The following is a 6,611-nucleotide window of genomic DNA, read 5'->3' as shown; positions in this document are numbered from 1 at the left end:
TATGTCTTGAATAAAATCTTTTTGAATTGAAATATTTTGGGAACCTATGATTTTCATGAACTTGTATGTCTAAATCTCTCCCCAGATTTGCTAAGTTCTCAGTTATTATTTATTTAAAATAACTTTCTTCCCTTTTCTTCCTCTTTTCTTCTTCTGGGATTCCAACAATGCACAGAATGGTTTTTTTTAACACTGTTCCATAGTTCACTTAGGCTTTCTTCATTCTTCTTCATTCTTTTTTCCTTTGTTTTCCTCCAAATAATTTATTTCTTTTCTTTTTTTAAGTTTTTATTTACTTTTTAAGTAATCTCTACACCCAACATGGGGCTCGACTCACAACCCTGAGATCAAGAGTCACATGCTCTGGGGTGCCTGGGTGGCTCAGTCGTTAAGCGGCTGCCTTCAGTTCAGGTCATGATCCCAGTGTTCTGGGATTGAGCCCTGCATCGGGCTCCCTGCTCAGCGGGAAGCCTGCTTCTCCCTCTCCCACGCCCCCTGCTTGTGTTCCCTCTCTTGCTGGCTGACTCTCTCTCTGTCAAATAAATAAATAAAATCTTAAAAAAAAAAAAAAAGAGTCACATGCTCTTCCAACTGAGCCAGCCAAGTGCCCCTCCTCTGTATAATTTAAAATGACCTATCTTCTACTTCACATATTTTTTTGTTTGATTCAGTATGCTATTGATGCTCTCTATTGAGTTTTTCATTTCATTCACTTCATTTCATTCATTGTATTCTTTCATAAGAATTCTTCTTTAATTCTTAGAATTCCTGTTTGTTCTTTTCTGTGATTTCTGTCTCTGTTAAACTTCTCATTTTGTTCATGTATCATTTTCCTGATTTTGTCGAATTGTCTTTCTGTGTTTTCTTGTAGTTCACGAGCTTCCTTAAAACAACTATTTTGAATTCTTTATTGGGCAAATCACAGTTCTCTATTTCTTTGGGGTCAGTTACTGGAAAATTATTGTTTTTCTTTGCTAATATTATGTTTCCTTGATTTTTTAAATGTTTCCTAAAGTCTTCCATTACTGCCTTCACATCTGAAGAAAGTCACCTTTAGCCTTTACTGACTGGCTTTGGGAGAGAAACACCTTTTGTCAGCCCTGTTAAGGATCCCAAGGCTTTCTCAGATCTTTTCTGTGGATATCCCTGTTTCATATTTCTTGTTCTCTCTTGGGAGTGGGAGGGATTCTTAAGATTGTATACAAAGCCAGACTGGGTGCTGACAGCCTCCCCTTTGCTTTCCCTGGAGTGGTACTGAATGCTTAAGTTTGTTTACTTTCACCTAATCCTTCAGGGCTTGGCCAGCTTTCTGTTTGTGCTCACTAGATTTCTGCAAAGGCTCATTCTCATTGCCCTTCAGGACACACACAGGGAGTTCGCCAAAGAGTATGGGTGTATGTGGATGAGGCATGTTGAGCTTTGTTATGGGTCCCTGTGGACAAGTTGGGGGGTCCTCAGGTCAGGCATCCCCAGGAGCTCATAGTTGGGCTTCTCGATGGAATACATGACACAGTTAATAAAATCTCTGTCCCTTTGATGATCTTCAAGAGCCCTGTCTGCTGGTCTCTAGCCACTCTCTGACCCAACCTCCCCCACCCCCACCCCTGGGTCATGCAGTACTCCTCAGTATTCTGGATGGGTGAGAAAGAAGTGGGTCTCTTGGCGGCATCATGGACATCTAGGGATGCTGAGCACTTACTCACACACTCTCATTTTCCCCTGTGGGAGAAATCATGGGCTGAGTAGGTAACTCTTTGCACTGAGATGTGCTGCCTTGGGGGAGGGGTGACATGGGTAAGGAGAAACTGTTTCCTCTTACTCTCTTCAGTGTGTCCAACATCAGCTATTTTTTTGCTCCAACAGTGTGCTAGAACTTCTCCATTGGATTCCTGGACTTCCACAAAGGCACTGTTGTCTATGGGTGATTGTCAGAGTCAGTGTTCTTTAGGGGTAAGATGATAGAAAACTCTTATTTCACCATTTTGATGACTTCACTCTGTGCGTTGTGGTCAGAAACATTTGAAAGCATTATTCAGTCTGTATAGGTGCTTAACACATCAAAGAAAGAAACAGGCCCAAGAACTCAGCAAGCAGAAATTGTGGAAATTTAGTGTTATTGTTGTTGCCAGTTGTTCTCCATAATTTAGTAGGCCCTGAGGTTATTTTAGAGGAGACTTAATTCAGAGTTCCAGAAACTCACTCAAACTTGCACAAGCTAAAAAGAGACACAAGACTACGTGTTTCATAGAACCAAAGGTCTAGAGAGAGCCTCATGAGGCACCAGATTGGATTCCGGAAAGCCACCAGAAACCAAGTTGTTTCTTCCTCTTTACCTCTCTCTGTGAGGCCTCATGGCCTTTTATTTCTGTTGTCCTTGAGAGTGTGCTTCATTCTTTTCTTTCCTTTGCTTTTTTGTCTGCTCAGCCTCTCGTCCATTCTCTTCAGTATCTATATAGCCTGACTAGAATGGCTATATCCAATTCCAAATTTCCATAAGAGACAATCTGATCAGCCCAGCTTGGCCAGGTGCCTATCCTTGGAACAATCAAATATGGTCAGGAGAGTGAAATCAACAAGAACATACCTATGGAAATTACCCCCATAGGAAAGGGGAGTTCTCAGAGGAGAATCCCAAAAGAAGTCTCTTGCAACCATATGTCATTGATGTTCATTGCAAGGACTCATCAACAAGAGAGAGATTATTACAAAATAATTAATTAACAACTGCCTTATTCTGAAAAAGGATATGAGACAGCTAATTCTTAAAGTATGGACAGGTGCAGATTTTAATATAATAAGCCTAGAAAATACATAAATTTAGTATTAAAATACTTTACTTCAAAATCATTTAAAATGTCTGGCTTAGTTTAAGTTATTGTTTTAAGCGGAAAGTTTATTCCTAGTGATTACAGGTAAGTGTGGAGATTTTTTAAAAAGTGAGTATTTGGCTGGTTTGTTTCTTTTACTTAAACACAGTCTGTATTTTAGCCAAAATTAAATTGGTAAGAAAATGTGATAAAACAAGAACTAGCAAATCAATTTGAATTTAAACAACAGAGGGAGCTAGTTTTAGATATTTAAAATATCTTGGTTAATTGTAATGTTTTGGTTAACGAATTGTTAAAATTTCATAAGGAAATGAAACTTAGTTGTCTGGCTTTACCAGGTGTTTCTATATGACTATAGCTAATTGTACCCCCTAGCATGGGTATTAAACGTTTTAGGCTACATATCTTGTCTTACTGCTAACTGAGTAGGGGAAGTAAAATGCGGAACAAATCATTACTCTGGACAGGAAACAATAGAAAGGCAAATCAACGTTCTTGACTTGGTCCTTTGCATTGTTTTTATATTTTTACTGGAAATGCTTTATAGTAATACCCTTTCGGATCACCATTTAGTTGATCAGTAATGGGTGTCTGATATAGCGCAAGCCCCCAGCTGGGACTGAATGTTTCTTTTCCCTTGAGGAAAGGCCCTATAGCCGGAGTTAATTTGCATATGATTCAGGTGGCTAGGAAAGGGAGAGAGTGCTGACTTGGGGACGAGGCTTCCCACAGTTGAGAAGAGGAGCTATATTCTTCAGCAGGCGTGGGTACATGTCCTTTTGTGCAATTACAGTTAGAAAGTAGGAATGTTATGGGGCGCCTGGGTGGCTCAGTCAGTTAAGTGTCTGCCTTTGTCCCAAGTCATGATCCCAGGGTCCTGGGATCAAGCCCTGCATCAGGCTCTCCGCTCAGCAGTGAGTCTGCTTCTCTCTCTGTGATCTTTCTCGCTTTCGCTCTCCCTCAAATAAATAAATAAATTCTTAAAAAAAAAAAAAAAGGAGGAATGTTAAGGAGGGAGGGGTTAAGTAACAACAAGCTTCATTAAGTTGATCTGCCTGCAGCCCTGGGTAAAGGGGGGCTTACAGGTAGGCTCAGCTTGGGGGATAAACAAATAACTGTAAGCTAGGCTCTTAGGTAGCCTAGCCTCTTGAGTTTCTTTGTGAGGGGAAGTAAAAATTTGGAGGATTGGTCCTTCCTTTGGAATAACCTCAAGAGGATAAAAAGCTGGGCTCTTACTAGCCTCACTTGAGCTCAGAGTTTGTCTTGAAGAGCCCCGCCCTGCAGGGATCAGCCATTGACTTTCCTCCGAAGAAACAGCTCAGAGATGGCTGGAGGGATTCTACCAACAGACCACCAGGGAGGGAGTACGCAAGCAGTTGTAGTCAGACAGTGCAAACAATAGTGTTAGAATTGGTGGCTCTTCCTTGTTGGGGCATCAGCAAGATCAGTGATGGAGACTCCAAGAGTGGCTATGCACAGTAAGTGAGGTGGCAAGAACACGCTTATACCTGCAGCCTGCCCTCTCCCCTTTCTACTGGATCATTCCCATCTACTTACAAATTGGGTATAGTGTCTCCCTTCTTTAAAACAGCCTACACTAGATCCTTCATCCCTCTTCAGCTGTCAGACCATCTCTCTGCCTTTCTTCCCAGAAAAAAATCTCAAAAGAATTACCTACACTCTGCCTTTGATTCTTCAGCTCCCTTAAGACTGTTGTTTATCCTTAGGATGCTTTTGGCATTAAATAACAGCAAACTCTGGGGTGCCTAGGTGGCTCAGTTGGTCAGGGGTCCAGCTCTTGGTTTCAGCTCAAGTCGTGATCTTGGGGATCTTGAGACTGGGCCTGACATGGGGCTCTGCTTGTCCTTCTCCCTCTGCTCCTCCCCCCACATGTTCTGTCTCAAATAAGTAAGTAAGTAAATAGGTAAATATTTTAAGAAAAAAACAGAAAATGCTGATTCAACTGGGGATTTATGAGTTTAACAAAAACGCCAAAGGTAGAGTAGGCTTCAAGCATGAGTTCTGGCTCTGCTTTGTGGCAGTTCTCTTGAGTCTGCTCTTCTCTTTGGCACTGGCTTTATCCTCAGGTTGGTATCAAGGTGGTTTCTGCAGAGCTAGGTGTCATATGCAGAAATGACAGTAGCCAATGGAAGAAGAGAAGCTGTCTTTTCTTTATGTTTCTTTTTAAGGAAAAAGAGACCTTTACAAAAATCCTCCAACAAACTTCCCCTCACATTTGTTAGACAGAATTATATCACATGCCCATTCCTAAATATTGTTACAGGAAAGTAGATTATAGTAGTTGGCTTGGACCAATCGGGATTTACATTGGAGCTGGCCATAGGATTCTGTTTGAAGAAAGAAAGGGAGAACAGATTCTGTCACAGTACCTAACATGTCAGTTTAACTTTTGTCCCCACACTACACTGGGATGAAATTGCACGAGGCACCAAATTCCCATGAGCATTTCTTTGTCTTCATCTTATTCCACCTTTTAGCAACATTTGTCTACTTGAGTACACTTTAGCTTCTGCCACATCATGTTCTCTTGGTTTTTCTATTCTCTCTAGTTGTTTTTTCTTGGTTTCCTGTGTACACAGGATTGTAAAACAGGACTCATCCTATTTTGTCTTCAACTTTATCTTCCCAACACAGTCAGATGGTTCCAACATTTCAAAGTAAGGAATGAGATGATTATCCAGGACTTGCAAAGGAGGTGGCAAAGAGTGGGTTTTATGTCCATTAGCTTATAAAAATCCAACCTTTAAAAGAGATTGAAGAGACCAAAGTGCATAAGAAATTAGAGAAAAAATTACTTTAGAGGTCTGCAATATAGTAGCCACAGTAGGGAAGCAGTAGGGGTGCTTGCTCTTCTCTCTCCGTTTAGTGAAAGGGGCTTTACTGGGGAGCCCTTGGAGAGTGGGGGCACAGAGGACTGGAGTCTGACCGTGGCTGGCTAGCTCTTCTGATGGCAGGGTAAAGAGGTAATGCTGTGTTGGAGATGGCTGCTCTCCCAGAGTTTTGGACAAATGGTGCTTCAGAGCTTTCCGTAAACCTCATGTAGTACACGCATAGAGAGCAAGTATGGGGTTTTCTTAGATCCTGCCCGAGAGAGCTGCTTGGGGAAAAACACAAACACTGGAGATGTACAGTTAGATTCTGGGGTAGTGAGGGGAGAATTTTAAGTGACCAGCTGTAGGAGATGCATTTACTTACAACAAGGGAACTGCCATTGTAGGATTTCCTGAGATGATGGAACTCTGAAAAAACCACAAAATAGTCCCATGAAGTAAAGAGTAAGCTCTAAATACCTGCCAAACCTAAGTAACTTTGTTTAGTTCATAAGTCAATTAAAATCTTTCCTGCCGCATACTTTTTCTCCCTCCCCAGTCTGTTTCAACCCTGATGAAGTAGAAGCAGAGAAATGGGGCTGAAAGTTTTAGGCGAGAGGCATTAAGAGCCACCTATACTTTTTCCCACTAGGGGCAGCCAGGTTGGAGCGCACTCAAGCTGGGGGTGGTGGAGAAGCTTCAACTCTTCATCTGTTTGGAAGTTGTTATTACTTTGGACCGCTTGTAATACTTACTGAAATGAAACTGTGTTTGTGTGTGTGTGTCTGACCAGAGGTAACTTGATGGCTTTTTATTACTTAAGAATGTCTAGAAAAGTCACAAAATTGCCTTTGATTTTATTTAAGGAGGAGGGAACAGCCAGTTCCACTGAGGGGATGATTTGAACAGGTAGTGGAGAAAAAGAATAAAATGGTTTTCTGATTATACCAAG

The sequence above is a fragment of the Ursus arctos genome, unplaced genomic scaffold (assembly GCF_023065955.2).
Source record: "Ursus arctos isolate Adak ecotype North America unplaced genomic scaffold, UrsArc2.0 scaffold_4, whole genome shotgun sequence".
Lineage (NCBI taxonomy): Eukaryota > Metazoa > Chordata > Mammalia > Carnivora > Ursidae > Ursus > Ursus arctos.
Note: the sequence above shows the minus strand (reverse complement) of the source record.